General features: G+C 42.5%; 1 long non-coding RNA gene across 1 annotated transcript; it reads right to left on the reverse strand.

The window, feature by feature from the left end:
* Nucleotides 1–1,232: 1,232 nt before the first annotated feature.
* LOC136052208 (uncharacterized) lies at nt 1,233–14,539 on the reverse strand. Its single transcript, XR_010622525.1, has 3 exons — nt 14,439–14,539; nt 7,094–7,226; nt 1,233–1,521 (listed from the first exon to the last, which is right to left on the reverse strand). It is a non-coding gene; the product is annotated as an uncharacterized LOC136052208 (long non-coding RNA).
* Between the last annotated feature and the right edge of the window lie 5,640 nt (nt 14,540–20,179).

Genomic DNA, 20,179 nt, shown 5'->3' on the forward strand with positions numbered 1-20,179 from the left:
TTCTTGCTTCAGTGCTTTTTTGCTCCCTCATGGAGGTGTGGAAAATCTGAGGCCTGCTTCATGCTGCATTGTCAGAAATAAAACCAGAAGAGTTGGCAAAGTCATACTTTTATCCTTGATTCTAGATGGGTTTAATTATTTTGGTCTGAAAGTCCATTTCTTCTTGAAATTAATGGATGTCTAAATCCTGACAAAATTAAAGGAATCAGAGACTGATAGTTTTGGTAGCATTAAATACCCAAAGTCTTAAGTTGTCTTAGATGTGGTCGCCCACAGCAGTGATCAACATTTAATGAAGATAACATTTTTCAATCCACCCTCCCACTGCTCAGTTCATCTTCACAGATGTACACATACAAGAGGAAACTGGATCTCAGAATCACTTTCTGTGTCTCTCTTAAAACGTACCTCCCCATCTTAACATCCCCTCTACAAATAAAGAGCGTAGCTCACAACACATACTGATATTTGATTCAAAAGAGGGGCAACAGGGGGAGGTAGTGGATAGAAGAGGTAGAGCTTGTTACTGCATTTAACCTCTTACTGTTTCATTTGATGAGCACATCCCTTTTGGCTTAAATGGCATCCCTGCTGGTGACAGTGTTTTTAAGCCCAGCTCAAAACTGTAAATCATAATGTGTATGAACTTGTACAGCAATTCAGTGCGTGCTTTCATCAAGCACATTTTGTTGGCAACTCTGCCCATGACAGGAGAGTTGAAAGTTGATGAACTTTAAGGTCTCTTCCAACCCAATCCATTCTATGATTTTATGAGTCTATGATCAACAGCTGGCTTCCCAGTTCCTCACAATCCCATTACACATTAATCACTCAGACAGCACACAATTTTTTCAGGGACTTCCCCTAAACCACCTTACTCCACTACCTTTTTCTGAAGAACTAAAGGCATCATCCTATAAGCAAGTGAATATTGTCTTTGTGGTTTTTTCCACAGTGCAGGAAAATTTGTAAGCTAACAGGGTAGCTAAACAAGACCTAACTTCTAATGATAAATCACAATTAGTGGGCTGTGGTATCTCTTGAATTGAACGTATCGATTGTCAGTTGCTGCCAATAACACAAAAAATGATTCATTCCTTGTGGTACCGTTTCCATTTGAGCAACAGTGTCTGATATTTCCTTCTACCTGAACTTTCAAGCCATGACAAAAAAATCGTACTTTTTACTTTCTTTCTGTAAAGCACTAGAGCAAAATGCCCTTACCATTTTTTTTTCCAGGTTTGTTGTATCCATTCAGATAGGAATCACTGTTTCTCCTTATCCTTCAGCCTCAGTCTTTTCTCTGCAGACAATGTTTTTTTCATTCCAAGAGTCTGTAAGAGCCAAGGGAGCTTGTTATTCTTGCACAGGTCAGTCTTCTTTCTTTGTTTCCTTTTAAAATCCAGCACATCCCACACTCAGCTTTGCTTGCTATTTCCAATAACTTATTTGTAGACTCTGTTTAGTGTTGGACTATCAGATGTATTCCTTCCTCATATTCTTCCTCCATTTTTTTCTATTCTGTATGAAGTTTCAAGGAAGAAAATACACTAGAATAATTTATCTTCCTCGATCATTTTTTCCACTTGCAGGTTAAACCCTTCTGACTTTAGAATTATTTGCTAATGACTTAGTGGCTCAGAAGCTTGAGACTTGTGAAGAACATTCTGGAGGAGTGTGATTTGCTTGCAACCCTAGCCTGCAGTCAAGCATACATATACACAGAAAATTAAAAAACAATGGCAAGCGTTTTTTCAGGAATATAGTTTTGCAGTAACGGCTTCAGCCCATCTGTATGCTCCCATCTTCCTATTATTTTAGCTACCTGGAGTGGTACTTCCCTTACTGTTACGATAACTGAACCTGATCTCAAAGCAAGTGCTGTGGAGGTCTTATTGAAGGTTTACGTGTCACAATCTTAGCCTTTCTCATTCATACCCTTCCCCAGATTGTAAACTGTGCATTTATGTTCCTCATGGTATAAAACTTGATAGATATGTCAATATCCCTCAAGCAGTTGCTGACTTTGAGAGGGAGGTTGACGCTCATTAGCTATTTTTTCCACTTTTAATCAAATCTGATGCCTCCTCTTTCCGCAGTGTGGTCAAAATAATTCAATTCCTTTGTGTGGATTTGCATTTTGCCATGGCTTAATTTTAGACTGTGTTATCTGCCTCTTATAGGCAATGCTATTAGGTTTATTGTCATGTTCCTCTCTGGGTCTGCCATGCACGAGAGTGCAACTTCAGCTCTTCACAGTCTGTGTTATTCTGTGACTTGTTCAGGGCATATCTCGAGGACAGACAGTATTTTAAGAGGTAGCCCCTTGAAGTGCTGTCCTATACTCATCTACATGCCACTTTCTTGGGCCAGCCTGAACTGCTGGTGCCCAGACTGAGTATTTAGCACAAAGAGGCTACATTTGCTGTATAGAGTAGACAGGTGATCTCAGCTTGGGTCTGTAAATAGCACTATTTTCTCTTATTGTTTTCTTTATGTCTCATCAGCCTACACAGCTATAGCTTATAATGATATTTCTCTCTTTTCTTGTGATTACTGTGCAAAATCATTCCAGTGCTTCTACCACTCACTCAGTTGTCCTTAATTACAGCACACATTCTGCTCTTCAGTCCGTTCTCAGTCTCACCAGTGCTGGATGCCACTACGCATGTGCCACTGAGGCGTGCCACTTTAGGTAGCTGCTTCTCTATTGCAGGGAGAAGATATGTAGGCATGGAAGTCCCAAGGGAACCCAGGATGTCACCCTCAACAATCCCTCCTGATTCAATTTCTTTGCAGCAGGGGAGAAATTAATTATTCATCATCCCCAGCCACAGCACAGCTCCACTGCTAGGCAAATGCCTCTTCCACAGCCTAGCAACCACGTGGCAGAGAGCAGCAAAGCCCAAAGTGACTCCAGTCTCATGGTGGTGTTCATCAGGTGATCCAAACTGTGCATTTCCTTTAGGCTGTCTCAGGAGGCAATTGGACTGTGCCCTGATGAGAATATCCAGCATCCTCTCCGTGCCTTGTGGGCCCTGCTTTGAGAACTACATATGGCTCTCTGCTTTTCTGCTGTGCTGAGTCAGGAAAAGCGTAGTGCCACAGCTGCTGAATTACTGTCCTCATTGCTGTTCTTCAGCCACACACGAGGAATGCCAGGTACCTTTCAGGCTGCTTTTAGAAGCAGTTCACCCCTGCACTCTCAAGATCTAAGCCCGCTTGTTGCTTTGTGCAATGCAATACATGCACCAATGTCCTGCTGATTTACCTTTGCTGCGCTCTTCTCTTTGAACGCTGGACATAACTCAGGCTCTCTGCTCTCTCCCTCTTCTCTCGCCTGAGGGAATGACTGTGGTCCATTATGCTGTCCACATAGGCAGTACTGCCCCATGCTCAGCACTAGTAATATCTTTTCAGTGCCTGTACTTTCTGAGCCCTCTCTGTTCAAATGCTAAGTGGTTCTTCATTACTGATATTCTTTGTGTGCCTTTCTGGCTTGGTTCTGTTAAGATCTTTTCCACCAGCACACTGTGAAAGCAGCTTTTGTTACAGCCTCAGCTATCCACACACTATCAAGTCTCAGCCTGCTTAGGTTTTTTTTCCTAGAAAACTTGTTTGTGCAGAAACATTCTCCTTTGCAGAGCTTCCATACATGCTCCATTTCTCTCTAGACCTTTCTGTCACCCCATATGCCCTTAGTTGTTTTCAGCCCCCATTCCTCACAGAAGGTCCTGCTCCACCCCATCTCTTTTGCTGTCTTTCCAATCCCTTTTTGCTGCACCCCTCTGCTACTTCTCCTCCTCCATCCTTGCTTCCTTCTCACCATACACCCACATCTGCACTCTGCTCCTCTCAGGTCAAGCAGCTTTGCTGGCTTAGCATTGGCCTTTCCCTTAATGTCCACAAGGAGGAAACCAAACAGCTGGTTTGGTCAGGAGATGTGGGTTTGATTTTTTTCAGGCTGAGTTCTGATTTCTCAAGCACTAAAATGAACTTCAACACTTCATTTGTCTCTGTACTGGAAATTGGACTCCTCATCCCAAAGAAGAGTGATCAAGGGAGGTTATGAAGATTAGGGTCTGATGCCTTGCACAGACCTCTTCCACGCCACAGGAAGATGAGTGCACAGGCAAGAAAACAAGCAAGGCAATACTCATTCTGAATTACTCCTCCCTTTGCTCTAAAGGAAGCTACAACATCACAGCAACACAAAATGGCTCAACATGTCCTTATAACGTAGTTTTTGAAATGTGAGACCTACTAGAAGTGTTTCGTCTCAGCATCTCAAAGGATATCTAACTGTGGGTCACCACTAACAGGCAAAATCCTGCTCCTGCACCCCTGTGAGCTCTCCCCCAAACACTGCATATCTTAGCAATGAGTCAGACCATCAATTCATCCACTGGATACATTCCTGAGTTAACTTACAGCCAAACAACTGAGCCAGTCTGAATCACCCTGCAGTCTTAAGTGCGAGCCCAAGTGGGGCAAAAAGGGGTAGCCAGAAGCCTGAAAGGGAGCATTAGAGGTGAAGGAGAAGTGGCACAGTCCCTTTTGTCAGCAGTGCAGCAGCAGATTAGCTAAACAAGAACATACACACTGGAAGAAATCAGTGAAGGGCTGCTATTAGGCTTCTTCTCATAGAATCACCAAGGTTGGAAGAAAAAATCTCCAAGATCATCCAGCTCAACCACGCACCCATCCTCAATATTTCCTGTTAAACCATGAAGGTCACTCAATCATAGAAGGAAATGAGGTTGATCAAGCAGGACCTGCCTTTCACGAACTCATGCTGGCTGCGCCTGATCCCCTGTTGTCCCGCACGTGCCATGTGATCTCTCTCAAGACAATCTGCTCTAAAACCTTCCCTGGCACCAAGGTCAGGCTGGTGGGCCTGTAGATACAATGATCCTCCTTACAAACCTTCTTGTAGGTAGGAGTCACACTGGCAAGCCTCCAGTCCTCCAGGACCTCACTGGTTGACCAGGACTGCTGATAGATGGTGGAAAGCAGCTTGGCTATCACCCTCAGGTGGATCCCACCTGGCCCCATGGACTTCTGGCAGTCTAAGTGGAGTAGTAGGTCTCTGTCTGTTTCCACTTGAATCTTATGGGGTTGATTCAGCTCCCCACCTGAGGTTTCCAGGTCAGGCAGTAGAATACTCTGAGGATAACCGGTCTGACTTTTTAAGACAGACATAAAGAAGGAATAGAGAACCTCAGCCTTTTCCTTATCTTCAGTGGTCATGTTTCCTGCTGCACCCAGTAAAGGATGAAAATTTCTCCTTAACCCTCCTCTTACCATTAAGATATTTTTAAGAAAGTTTTTTTTGTTCTTTTACCCCAACAGCCAAGTTGAGTTCAAGCCAGGCTTTTTCCTTTCTAATTTTCTCCTTGCACATCCTAACAACTTCTATATACTCTCCTCTAGTTGCCCATCTCTTTTTCCTCAAGAGGTAGCTTCTCTTCTCCTGGAGCCTCAGAAAACGCTCCCTGTTCATCCATGCTGGTCTTCTTCCCTGATGGCTCATCCTGCAGCACAAGGGGATAGCCTACTCCTGTGCCTTTAAGACTTCCTTCTTTAGGAGCATTCAGCCTTCCTGAACCCCTTTACCCTTCAGGACTGAATCCCAAGGGACCCCCTCCTACCAGCGTCCTGATTAGTTCAAAATTCGCCGTCTGGAAGTACAAGGTAGCGGTTTTGCTGGCCCCTTCCTGGAAGGAGGCTTATTTTGCTCACTCCTTTAGCAGCTTGATGATGGATACAGACCTTCTGTCTTGCAGGACTAGGTTCAGACATCTTTCTTTCCTAATAACACTATCAGGGAACAAGCAAATTGGAAAGTTTAGAGGTAATTACTCAAAAGCCCAATCTAGCTCTGCAGTCCAGTATCAGTAACAGCAAATGTTGGCCCATGGGTATAATACAAATAATAAATAACAGCACCAACTTCTGTAAAATGGGTGTAAACTGAGAACAGAATAAAGCCCTGTGAGTCTAGATCTTACTTCATGCAAAGGTTGTTCAAGAGGAGCTCCTTCCTGAAATCAGAGGAAAGTCATTGTATTGCTTGGCACTCGCCCAAAGTGATTTCATTTTCTGTTGGGGATTAAGATGCATTAATAGCCTGAGGAGAGCATTTCCCTTGCCAAAAAAATGTCTTTCTTCCCTCCCCTGCTTATTTTAAACATGAGGGCTTGCAGGTCAGGAGTGAACACCCAGCAAGTATTACTTAAACCATCAAAAGAAAGTGCAGCAGTATCATTTTCTCTCGAGCAAACACTGAGTTAATTAAAATGTGCATTCTGAACTTGGCAGATTTCACATTTTTCATAAGAAAAGTACAGGTCTGTATATTGAAAAGGCAAACTAAAAATAACCAGAGATATGACACCTGAATGGCAGTCTAAGATTTTAAGCCACACTAAAAGTTTTTCTGGCAAAACTCTAAGACTGCCATTTACCCTCAGCCCACTCTCTACCCCTGAGCAATACAGCAAAGCTGGCAAAAGCCTTATGTAAATGTGATTATATTGGCCAGAAAATCCTTTCAGCAGCAGAGTTGTGCTCTGTTTGGGGAAATGGCATAACTTACATGGGCCAAAGCACTCTCGCCAGCCGAATAGTGCCCCACAAGGGAACAAAGCCACTTCAACAAATAAGGCAGTGAAAAAGGTTTCTAGCACTTGAAAGCCCAGGTCTGCAGACATCAGCTACCAGGTTTCTGCCACCAGCTCATGGCTGCCTATTTGTCTACAGCAGATACATGATAGCAAGAAGCTAATACACCACTATTCACACCTCCTATCAACTTGGAAGAGCCTGTGCAGGTCTCCCTTCAGGTCTTGAGCAAGATTTCTGTCCTCACAGAGGCAGAATGCAGTGTGGGACTGGACAGATGTGGGGCAAGAAATCTGAAGGGCCCAGTGCTGCCAGAGCTGATGTTAAAAAAAAAAGCAGCAACAATACGTGTTGACAGAGGCAAAGCATTTTTTATGATTTGGTGCAAAGTGTGCTGCAAAGGGAGAACGGCACTTCTCTTGAATACCACATTAATAAGTGTCTGTACACAGACTGAAGGTTGACTTACCCTTTCTCCCCCCTCCAAAACTCCTTTCTCTTGCTCTGTTCTTGCAGATCAAGTTCAGTTGATTTGTGTAGCGACACCCAAGTATGAAATTTTCCTTCTCTTCACTGCACTTATCATTCTCCAGCAGATTGATCTGAAAACACAAAGTCACTTCAGTCATCTGAAAATACCAGGCAAAATGTTTTCATTCCTACCTATGTGAATCTGGGACAATCTCATCTGCTTCGGTACATTTGTTTGATAGCTGAAGAAAGCCAAATAGCAAGCTGAAAAGGCTGTGAGGTTTGACTGACTTTCTGTACATCCAAACCAGTTTAAGAGCAAAAGGCTATTTTTTTTTGTTGCACAGTGATATGACGTGGACTGCCTGCTTAAATTCAGCCCTTGGCTGTAGCATGGAGAAAATGGAGAGAGATCCTTGTAAAAGATGCTTAGAGCCAGCAAGTGGAGGTGAGGAATTCTTGCAGTAGTTTGTGGCAGAGGCATAGTAAATCTCTGATGAATGATTGTGTCTAGGTTTATGTTAAAGAATATAATGTCTGTGCAGCGATACTCTGTACTAAGTAGTTCCTAGCTGTTACTGATACTGGAGAACAGGCTGGCTTGCTAACAGATGCATTTCCTAATTCTCTGTATAAGTATAGCAGAAGGGTAGGACTCTCCCAGTAGCACATGAAAATTGCCTTCAGTGTAGGCAGGATGGCCATCCCAAAGGAATTGCCAAATGATACTGAGGCCACAGCAGTCACAGGAAGATGAGGGATTGGCAGCCACATGGACCCTGCACTGCCGGGACTGGTTGGACCACAGAAAGCATCTCTGATGTGGGTCTGACAACAGTCTGGACTGGAGTGGCAGCTACTCTGCACCAGGAGCCAGGCAGGGATCCCATCCTCATCTTTCTGAGCAGGAGCCCCATAAGATGTCTTCTGCAGTACAGGTAGGTGCCAGACACCATTGTGATCTGCTGGGAGGCACCTGTTCCACCCCTGTGAGATGTTCTCTTTTGTCTGCCCTTCACAAAGGAAATAGGAGCACATGTGGAATTTGCAGCATCTATTATGCATTGAATGAATAACAAGAAAGTGTTTGATTTTCATCTAAAGGCATAATCTGCATTAGAATGCATTCTCATAGAAACCATAAGACTTTAGAGAGTGTGTTGGAAGAAGAGAGGGCATTAAGCAGAGTAAAACATCTTCATTGTAAGAAAGGTTTTATCAAAAAGAAAGGTGAGCCAACACCCAGCTACAAAATGAAAACAAGTTTTCCCAGCAAAATATGGCTAAGGAAAGAGACATTTTATATCTCAAAGGCATCTACAAGGAGAAGAATTCAGGTTATGCACTGAAATCCCACAAGGCTCATGTTAGGAACACATCTGTATAGGTATCCTTGTAAAATGAAACAGCTCTTCAAGAACTTGCTGAAATAATGAGCAGATAATAACTGTCTTGGGGCACCCAGATTTCAACAGCATGCTTAGCTTGACTGAGAAGGCATCTGGAGCTGTGAATGGGCAGACTGCCACCACCTATGGAAGACACTACACCTGATACTGACAGCCTGGAGCAGCTGGAGATATGGACACATGTCTGAGATGGTTGTTTCCACTGTGCAGGTGGAGGTCAGACTCTGGAATGGGTCTCTGCAGAGAGCTGACTGCATCCACTCTGGTTAAGGAAGTCTTTAGACAATGAGTCTATATGTCATTGAGATGCATCAGTCCCACTCCATTTCACGGTAGATTTGTGCCACTCAATGTGAAATTGTACCATCAGCAGCTGTTCCAGTGTCTTCTGAGGGCTAATTTTGTGAAGCAATATCTGCCTGCCTGATATCAGCTCCATTTGCTACTGAAAGCTCTGCAAAGAAACAGAACAAATGTAGCTCCACTCAACAGTTAGTCCAAAAAAGACAGTGGCAAGAGAATGGGAGAGCTAGCAACATCCAGAATGGTGAAAGGCACAGGGAGTAACTGGAGGCAGCCAGCACGGCATTAAATACAAAAATCACTGCCCTTTCTTCCTCTATGAACTGACAGAAATAGAGAAAGATGATAAATAAATGCAGCTAAGCGGGATGAAAGCCTGAGGGAAGCTCCAGGAGCAGCTCAGGACGCACCAGCTTTTAGCTGATTTCTAGGTCTGATGGAGCTGCCAGTGGCAAAGCAGGAGCTGATGTTAATGCAAAACTGATTCAAGATGCTCCTTAAACATCAGGCAAGGAAACTCATTTGAACTGCAGCATTGGCATTATGTCTGCCGTAGTTAATGGTCCATAGCAGCAGCTCTCCCCCAGCTCTCCTCCTGCCTGCTTTTCCACCACTGCTGGAGGGATGTGATGCCTGCTCGTAAGCTGGTGGTCATGAACTTTGCTCCTTGTCCCCAGACTCTCCTCCAGGCTGGACAAAGAATATAGGTGAGCTGAGGACAGTCAAGAACAAAAATAATTATTATGCTCAAATCCTTTGTCATCCTCAGGCTTGCACAGCTTTATTTTTTCTAATTGGGTGAAGCAAACTGTGGTATCTGGATCAGTCTGCTGTAGCAGAACCACCATGATCTGTGTAACGAGGTCTGGAGTAGCCTGATGCCAGAGCTGCTTCCCCTACTTACACAGCATTAAGCTTAAAAATACCACTAAATGACAGGAGTAGTGCTGCAATCTATGGGGTGCCTTTTGCTGAATCTGGAGTGAATCCTGGGCTTCACCCTCACATCCTCAGAGATCATTTAGATGTTAAAAAAGCACCTAGGATCAATCTCAGAATGTGGTTTGCTTCAAATTTGTTATAGCTAAGGACCACACAAATCCTGAAGTATTTTCAGCAGTGGTATTTCAGTAGCAGAGTTGGCTTTCTTAACCTGATCTGCTATCTTCTCAATCACAAGCACAAAACATACAACTTTGGTCTTATCAAAAGGCTCAACAACCCCTGTTGCCTTCAGGGTGAACGTTAATCCCATAATCTCCTTCAGACTCTGTGCTGCAAAGTAATCTGTATAAATTTACTGCTCTAGAGACTACGCACCTTGCATAAGTTTGGGTAAGGCCAAATGGAAATGTAAAAGAAGTATTGCTGGGCAGTGTCCCTGACCCGTACCAGAGGGCTCTGCCATGACCAGAATTTGAGACCAGACTTGAAGCTAATTTGTTCTTAAGGAAATAAATGGGACCAGACTTTCACAAGCTCTCACTCAAATGATGTCTGGGCCTTTCTCAGGCTAGAGCTAGTTGGCACAGGTCAGGATGCAGCCCAGGGAGCAGGCTAACCATCAAGCAATACAGATGATGTCAGACAGTCTGGTGCTTGAGCCTCTGTTTAGATTTACTAAGCCTCTACTAATATAGTGGGCCAAATCTGATGCATTTTTTCAGGGTGTCTGTCTAAACGGTAGACCAGTATCAACAGCCAAAGGCATAACGCATCTGAAAGCAGCCTACAACAACAAACAATTTTTATTGCAACTAATTAAAACAGCTCATCTTAGATTTTGTGCATGCCAACCAGGAACACTTAGCAGAGGGAAGAAGTAATAAACCTCACTGGCTGTGATGCCATGGAGCTCTCCTAGAAGCCCAACGCTTTTCTTCCCCACTCTTTCCTCTGCTTGCAACAACAAAACCATACACCAAGTACTAGCTTCAAATTGAAGTGTCTCAACTCCCTAGCCAAGAGAAATGTCCCAGCATTTATGAGCAAAGGGATTGTTTAAGACTGAAAACAGGTCAGTACATTTAAATTAGGAATCAGCTCCTCAAACATTCTTTTTCTTCAAATTTAACCTCTTCCCCTCCAGTTAGTGCAGACTGTTCCAAGCAAAAGAAGTGTCCTTTTCAGAGAGGGGAATAATTGCTCATGCGAGGGAATAGGGCAGACAGACATTTTGCAAGCTCCTTCTCCAATCTCTACTGATGCACTGCATCCCTCACTCCTGCTAATTTAATTCCTTTAGAACAGAGACAGGCATAAGCTTGTGTAATTGATTAAACACTGCACTTGTAAGATTCATACCACAACACAAGCCCCCAGTGATGTCCTCCAGATGTGATTGCCCCCTTCAGAGTAGAAAGGTTATCAGAGCAGTCACATCATTTAAATTCCCTGGAGTCTGGAAAACAGGGTGAGTACAAGCAGGATTTTGTAAGCACTGTGTGCCTTCCGTTACAACTCTGTCATATTCCAAAAGGAAGCCTTTCAGGAAGAGTTGTATTACCTTTAAAGACAAGCCTGCCTGCCTCTGTGGAGGTGACAGTCCAGACAAATGGCTGTGAGCTCCCCTAATGACCTAAGTGGAAGAGGAGACAAGATATGTTCCCTTTCCTTTTCTCCTTTCCTTAGGTCTGCTTGGTGGCTAAACTGTTAGCCGCACTCAAGCTTAATGGAAATTCCTGCTGCTAATCACTTCTGCAGAAGCCTGGGGGTGGAATGGCGGTAAATGCCTGGGTGAATGGGGCAGTGTGTCTTTGCTTTAAAAATAAGCTTTTATTAGTTATCTTACTCGCCTTCAACTTTCTCACTCTCCTTTGCTAAAATACAAGCAGAAGAAATTAAAACAACTCTTCTTTTTCTTTCCCAGACAAAAGCTATTTCTTTCCATGTCCTCCATCCCATCCCAATGCGTTTTGCACATACCATGGAGGAAGAGCTTGGCTGGACCCCAGATCACCTGCCCTCGCAGGACATGGTATGATTCAAATGCAGCCAGCCATGCTGCAAAAACATCTGCCAGCTGACAGACAAAAGGAGGCAAGTGAAGATGTGAACAGTAGAGGCTGCACAGGGCTTTGCAGACCACCAAGTACCAGATGTCTAGCACTACGCATATGAAAATATGACCTGAATTCATGATCTCATTGCTATAGTAACTGAGTAATGCAGTTTTGCTGCTGCACAGCCCAGGAAACTGGTTAATAATATGTTATTTCTCTAATACAGAACATCTACTAAGTCTTGGCAGGAGCAAATTATTTGCCAAAGACCTCAAAGGGAATTTACAGGAGGCAAGGGGACTGAACCTGATGTTTTCAGTCTAACGTTTGCATGAGATGTTCCTTAAAGCTAAATAAGGTGTGAAGCTGATTTTAAAACTTGATGCTGTTATTCAATACTGAGAAAGTGATGTAATGTTGCAACACAGACAAAATAATGTGGATAAAAAGTGCCTGAGAATAGGATTTTTGAATTTTCTTTTGGCATCGGGTTGTAGGTAACTCAAACACAATGGAACATGGGCTATAGCAGTATCTAGGAGTATAGCCTACAGACTATAGGGCACTATAGAAAATACAGGAATCTCCCCTGGAGGACCGATGCTTTTCATTAAGACACTTAATGCACCATGTTCAGCAGACTGCACATAAGCAACTAGCCTAGCTCTATAAGGGATGTTTTGTGCAGCTGAAAAAGATGTTACAAACAAATGAATTAGTAGATATCAGAGTAATCCAACACGTTACCCCTCAACATAGAAAAGGATTCCAGCAGAAGACTGCATCCCTACAGTCCTCTGTTGCATAAGAGGAGTATCATAAAATCACGTTACCCTGTCAACTGCAAGGAGACACAGAATTTCCGTTATGTTCTGTTACTATAACATTGCTATGATTCTGCAGAGACCAGTGGACTGAAACAGTATTTTATTTACAAAAAAATTTCCTACAAACTGAAGCTATGTATGCCAGATAAGTATTTGGTTGTAAAAGAATGGCTCTAAATCTACCACAGAATATATTCATAATTCAAAGGATTAAATACTGAGCAAACATGACAAAAAATCAGTCCTCAGGCAAGAAAAAATCAATGCAAAATTGAGTGGTAGAATGGAGTTATAGAAACATCACATCATGAAGGTTAGAAAAGACCACTAAGACCATCTAGTCCAAGCGTCAACTCATACCCACCATGCTTGCTAAGCACATCTCTCATACCTGCACAGTTCTTGAACACCTCCAGGGACAGTGACTCAACCACCTTCCTGGGCAGCCTGTGCTACTATATCACTCTTTCTGAGAAGAAATTCCTCCCAGTATAGCCCTGAACTTCCCCTGAAGTAATCTGAGGACTACCTGGGAGAAGAGCCTTACCCCTACCCCCACTACAACCTTTCAGGGAGTTGTAAAGAGCAATAAGGTCTGCCCTGAGCCTCCTCTTCTCCAGATCGAGCAACACCAGTTCTGTCAATCAATTCATTACTCTTCTTTAGACAAGTTCCAGGGTCTCAGTCATAGAACCAATGGAGTTGAAAGGCATCCTTAAAGACCTTCTAGTCCAACTTCCCTGCAATACACGAACATCTACAGCTAGCTTAGGTTGTTCAGAGTTCCATCCAACCTGATCCAAAACACCTTCAGATTCACATCTCTGGACAACCTGTGCCAGTGCCTCACCACTCTCACTATAAAGGACTTCTACCTTATATCCAATCTAAATGTCTTCTTTTTTAGTTCTAAACCATTTCTCTTTGTCCTGTCACAATAGGCCCTGCTAAAGAGTCTGCCCCTTCCTATCTTACATTTGTCCTTTTGACACTAAAAGGCTACCATCTCATCTCCCTAGAGCCTTCTCAATGTGGTTGATGAAGTGCATAACCCAAAACTGAACAGAATAAGCTGAAGACACTTCTATCTACTTCTTAAATAAATTTAGAATTATAAAACACAACAATAATAGCAGGGTAGCAGAGTCCCAGGCTGCAGCAACTAAGAATAAGCCCAAGGCCAACAGCCACATATATAAAAGCAAAGGAAAAAAAGCTGCATACCCTTAGGTAGCCTCAAGCAGGCAGAGATCTCCAGCAAAAGACCCTCACTTCCACTCCCTACCCTTAAATGAGGTCTGGGAAGGACTGGATCCTGGCTCCACCCCTTCCAGTCACTCAAGTGCATTGCATGCACCTGAACTCCCCTGGGTTGGCCCTGCCTTCCCACAAGGTGCTCAATCACTGCTTCAGGCTGTGACTTAGCATTTCTGCTACACAAATCCTTAAAAATTTCTTCAAAATAGCAAGCATAGCTTTTGCTGTAGCAAAAATGCATAGCTATTGCTATTTGCTTGTGCAAAAAGAGGAGTTGAAAGTTCTCCTCCAAACAATAATTGTTCTCCTGGTTGCTTTAATTATGAGTGTTGAATTTCTTACTGTTTGTTTTCTTGAACTGTCCACAGTCAACAGACAAATTAGAAGCATTATTACAAAGACAACATACCAGTGAGTTCAAATTCTAGCTTACAAGTGATTTATTTTCCTATTAATCTGTTAAAATTGCATTTTTTCTACTTTGTGTTCAAAAACTTTATATCAAACAGCAAGGATTCAAGGATTCCTTCTAAGGGAATTGATACCTTGTCAAGACTTTTGGTTTGGAGCTGACAAAATTTCCATTTCACAGCTGACTCTTCAGCAAAACCTCTACAAAGTTAATGAAATTTCAGCCTTGGCATTCTCACCTGAAATAAAAAATAAAGCAGAAAAAATATTAAAACAAGAAGCCAACAGTTTTATGTTCTTCATATATTTTGTGAAGAAGTAGACCCCGCAAAATTGTGTGGTCTTTTTCTGTTTGTAGGACACCTTTAAAAATCAGACTCAATCTATTCCTTTATCAGGCTCACTGAGGTTAGTAGATTGAGCAGCCTGCCATGCAATGAGCCAGGGAAATAATTTCTAAGCTAATAGGCCATTGCAGCAGACTTCCCTGGCAATTAATTCTAGGTGTGATGGACCAGATAAGTCTTCTCAAACAAGCTGTTTTAATTATGTTAAATAATGCTTTAAGCATACCTAACTAAGCTCTCCTGAGTGTGATTCTACAACAGAATCTCCTCATAATCACAAAATTATATAATAGCCAACCACAGACATCTCCACTTGACAAGTGACAAGAGATCCTTGCAACTGCAGCAGTGTGCAAATATATTTTGTTTGCTGCTACAGACTCACAAATGAAGTACACCAAGTAATGCGTGATGGGTGTCGCCCTCTTAGTGGCCATTATAACCACTGCACTGGGGATGTGTTCCTTGGGAACTGCTTTCTTCTCGTCCTCCTTACCTAACTCTGCATATCACCCTCTCTGTACTCTCTGACTCCTGGCCAGTGCACCTCTATGTGGTCACTAAGAGGATGGAGGTCATTTTGGAGGTGTAAATGCCTTGGTAAAACAACAGCATTTTATTCAGGATAAAAGTTGCAAAGTCACATCAGCAGGAGTGGATGTAACAGCAAGCAGCTTCTGTCTGAGCTGCGCTGCACTATGAACTAAAGGAGAAAATCAGTTACTCAAGTGACATTCAGATGCCACCCTGACATATCTCATGCACAACATTTGGAAATAAGACTGTGTCTTGTGCAGCTCGGCTAATTTTATGCCCAAAAGCACAAACATGGCAAAAATAAAATAAAAAATAATAAAAAAAAATGGCACGGAAGCCTGGATCATCAGGAGCTGCATTTCTGTGTGCTTCATCTTAGTGCCCAAGTTACACACCCTATGCATGACACTCAACAGTTTCCCTGTAGGAACAGCACAGTATAAACAGATAGAAGACATCTATCTGCAACAGCTTTCCACCACATTTGTCAGTGAGAAATGGGCTGTAATCACCTTAAACATTTTTCCACATTCCTGTAAAAGAACGAAAAGCAACCATAAGAAACTCATACTTCAGTGCCTTGCAGTTCCCACTGAAAGAAGCAAGTGATGCAAAAGGAAAGCACCCAGGAAGGCTTGAGGTGCCAGGTGCAATGGGTGCCAACATGGCCAGGAGCAATGTGAACACTGTGCAGAAGATTATTTTGGAAGCACAAAGACTTCATGCATAAGAAACAAAAGCTTCACAGTACCGCATTTGGTCTCAGTTCTTTCAAGCAACAAAACTCTTCTGCTTGCTTTTTACACACATTTAAAACTGTTAACTTTGTTGTTCAGCATGAACTGTTAAAAGCTTCCTAAATGTGCCATGCAAACAGCTTGCTATACAGAGAAAAGAGTCACTATTGAAGCCTTCAAATGCTTCTAACCATGGCCAAGTATTTGAGAGCTGCAGTATCTGAGCAGCTTGGGAATGTTCTGAATGAGTTGCTCAAGGAATTATCTGAAATCTGTCAGTCTGGCTGACAATGTGTTTAGGAAGAGCAAAGATGCCTCTTGCTGTTTCTGCCTGCAGCGGGGTAGCCCCCTAACGTGAAAATCAGTTGAATTTCATTGGTAGCAAAAGTCTGACTGGAGGCACGTCTAGATCCTGATGTGGTGCTGCAGGAAGGACTGGAGATTTCTTACGGTTTTAGATTTATTTCTTCTATTTTCTGCCACTAGAGGGCACAGCTCACTTTCCTGCAAGGTGAAACAGAAATTGCAGTGATTTTGCCTACTGAAAAAGTTTGCCGTTCTTTACTTCCCATCTTCCTCCATACCTGCTTTGCAGCCCTTTAGCTGGACCTGAAGACCTGGCTGAGAAAGAGTACCTGTGACACAGGTGAATGACACATGCACACGACAGCTCTCACCTTGCCCAGTTTGAAAGAGCTCCTGACATTACTTGATACTCAGTGGATTGCTTTTAGAAACAGTTCTGCCAAAATGCCATCTCTTCTGTTTTTGCTCTGCCCTGTTTGCATGGTGCCATGGGTTTGTGTGGCAATGAGAGCCCTGCTTGGTGGCAGAGATGGCTCTTGGTATCATTGGGCAGGTTGTGTAAGGGGACAAGCTGTGCTGTACTGCCCTGTTTCAATGTCAGGAACTGATCCTTTTTGGGAAAGAAGAGATCCCACCTTCTGCAGAGCAGACTGACCTTTTCTGTAAACAACATTTTATCAGCTGTGAGTTTTTATATAATTTCTCCTTCAGCAATCACAGCCAGCACAGTGTGACGATCAGCATATCCTCTGTTCTGAGGTGGCAGTTAAAATTTAAACAGAACAACCACAGATTTGTGCCCTTTTTGTCTTTTTCCCTTTTACTTCAAGTGCATTTCTGAACTGCCATAGGCTTTCTGAGGCTGTGTGAAGACTAATTTCCCAGATGTATATTTCATTGATGAGTGTTCATCCAAGAAAATATGCAAAAGCATTTCAGGTTGGGAAGTGCCAGGAAATTGCACTGTTCCTGATAAGACATGTACGACTGATCGCTAACAGTAGCATCATAATTTTTTTTTTTTTTTTTGTCTTGTTGATTAGAATGACAAAACTTTGCATTTAAATATTACAAATCAAAAGAAACAAAAGCTGTATTAATGAAACTGTTTTAGTTTGTTGAACTAAGCTATGGATCCTAGTTACTAACAAATATGATTATGATGAATAGAATTGTTCAGATACAAATACATAAGGAGTTACAAATAACTGTAATCTTCCATCCAAATGAACATAAGTCCATCCATGTGAACAAAGTCCATATAAAACAGGCAAACATGATCTTACCACAGCAGTCAATCAGTAATAACAAAAGTCTATAGTAAACATTATTTCCTTTTTTTATTTTTCTTTTGGAGATAAAATGGATATTAAGGAGAATTAGGCAGATCAACAGTAAAAGCAAAATCTCATTTCATGAAAGCTCACCATAAGGCATCAGTAGGTCTTCAATGTGTGTCTTAAACATCTGTTTTTGTTCTCTGACAAGTTGGCTCTCCACATGTACCAGTTGCCAGGCTAACAGCCCTGGAAACTCAGAAAAGGAACAGCACCAGCAAAGAAGAGTACAACATGTTCCCAGGTGACTGAAAGAGTTCTTCTCAAAGAACTCAAGAAATGTAGATGCTAAAACTATGGGCTATAAAAGCAGCGCAAAAGCCCAAGGCAAGGTCCTGAGGACACTAGGTAATTGCCCACAATGCCATATGGCCACAGATACTCCATGCTTGGTCTGGAACCTGAAGTCCCTCCACCAGAAGCAGTAGCAATAAGAACAGGTCATCATCATCCTGAATACTCTGTAATGTGACCTATGATTTCTTTTGGAATCTCCTGCCCAACGTGAGGCAACTAAAACATTCCCTCAGTCCCCTTTCAAACTCACATCCTTTAGATGCCAAATGGCTCTTAGTCTCCTCAGCCAAAAGCACAATATAGATGGTACTGAGGGACTTTGCTCTGGCAGCACTGAAATCCCGCTGCATTAATCTTGGATGAAAATGTCTGGTGCTAAAAATGACTCTATACCCAAATATTAGGCAATGTGAGTAATTTGAAACGTCTCTGAGACTTTTCTGAGATTAAAAACTCAGAAAAAGCTGGGCTCTCTCCTGAGCTACACTGAGCACCTAGATAATTTAGATGTCAAATTCTCTTTCTAGTCAGTGTTTTAGTCAGGGAGGATCTGCTCTAATGGAATTTTGGAGGGACTAGAGAGGATTCTTTACTGAACTTCTCACAGATAAATGTATGCTTCGGCTCTTTGACATCAGGCAGTTTCTCTATTGACAGTAGGCTTAAACCTCAAGATGATTATGTAGTAATAATGACACTCCAGATTTATTTCTGGGTTCCTTGGAAAATTAAACAAGCAATCTCCATTAAGAAGTTCCAGAATATGGGATGCAGTCTGCTTATAATTGCCAAAATAGTCAACTAAAAAAAGGTTAAAAATATTATTCAGGGAAACTGAAGTAGACAGCAGGAGAGATTTCCCAAGGTCATTAAGCGACACAGGAACAAAAGAAGGACTCCTGCTGCCTGCTGTTAGTCACAACACACCAGACCACAGCATGTAGCAGTGAAGGATGAATACACACCTCCAAAAAGGAGACAGACACCTGTCACTGTAAATGCTCTTCTGTCACATTGGTTTAATGGGTAAGAACTACAAACACATCTGAATCAGAATGTCCTACTGATAATGTCTGCTGGGGCCATGGTCCAGACTGCACATCACAAGCAAAGCCCACTGTGCAGGTTGATGGTAAACCCTTCAGTCCAGTGGGAGATCATTATGCACAAACCTCTTTGCATTCCCCTGCAGGCAGCAGGGCTGCTCAATCCTGCCCTGCTGAGAGCACTTCTGCCTCAAAGAAATGGTACACAGCTCCAGCTCACCCCTTTGTAGTGTAGCATGTTGTGCAAGGGCCTTTCAAACCAGTCCTAAGAATGGGTTTTGACGACATCACCAGATGGCCAAGGGTTTTGACATTTAATAATCAACCAAGACTGGGGCCTAGCAGTGTATTTTCTTCCCTTTCTAGCCCTCCCACACATTCTATCTTGCTTTGGCTACCTGACCCAGCAGAGATTGCTTCTGTCTTTCCCCTTTGTGCCTTTTTGCACAGCCAATGCACAAGCTTCTCCTTTCTTTTGAAGAGTCCTTAGCTTCACTGCACTCCTGATGAAAATCCAGCCTCCTTTTGTCACTGAATCCTCCAAAGCCTTCTAATATCCCTCTAAATGGATCCTCGAGATCTATCTCAGCTCAGCTCAGCTCAAGCTCCTTCGTATTCATTTTTGCCTACAGTGAACGAAAGGCTCTGTTCAAAGAAGAATCTTGTATTTTCATTTTGCCCTCGATTATTTATTTTGGAAAAGTTGTAACAGCAGCTGGAAAATCTCTGTTGCAACTCTAATATTATTTTTTGAACCAGATACTTATTTATGTTTTACACAGAAACAATATGAAGTTCCTCTGGAAGTAAAAGCACCACAGCTTCTTTAAAGCCATCAGTATTTTGGCAGCAGCCATTTTTACCAGCAGAAAGCAGACTAGGGTTCAGAATGAATCTGTAGAAGCCTGAACAATCAGAGCTTCAGCCACCCCACTGCTTCCTATCATAACCTCTTTTTTTTTCCCCTAGGATTTTTTATTTGGGTTGAAACCCAGCATAAATAAGACTGGCCAGAGTTATTGTTAGTCCTTTAACTTTTACTGTTGCAGCAGAGATGCACATTGAAAACAAATACTAAGTTTTGAATGAGACCAAAGCTCCCTTCCTTTCTGAACCCTTCTACTATTTTAGAAGTTTGAGGCTGTACTGCTCAAAACCCTAACCGCATTCACCCGTGCCTAATGGAAAATAATTCTGGTGCTTTGTAAAGAATATTTTTGCTACAAGATGCTTAATGTCAACTATATGAGAATAGAGCTTGTTTCAAT

This window comes from Cyrtonyx montezumae, unplaced genomic scaffold (genome assembly GCF_038088225.1).
Source record: "Cyrtonyx montezumae isolate F1298 unplaced genomic scaffold, pur_monq_1.0 scaffold_3, whole genome shotgun sequence".
Taxonomy (NCBI): domain Eukaryota; kingdom Metazoa; phylum Chordata; class Aves; order Galliformes; family Odontophoridae; genus Cyrtonyx; species Cyrtonyx montezumae.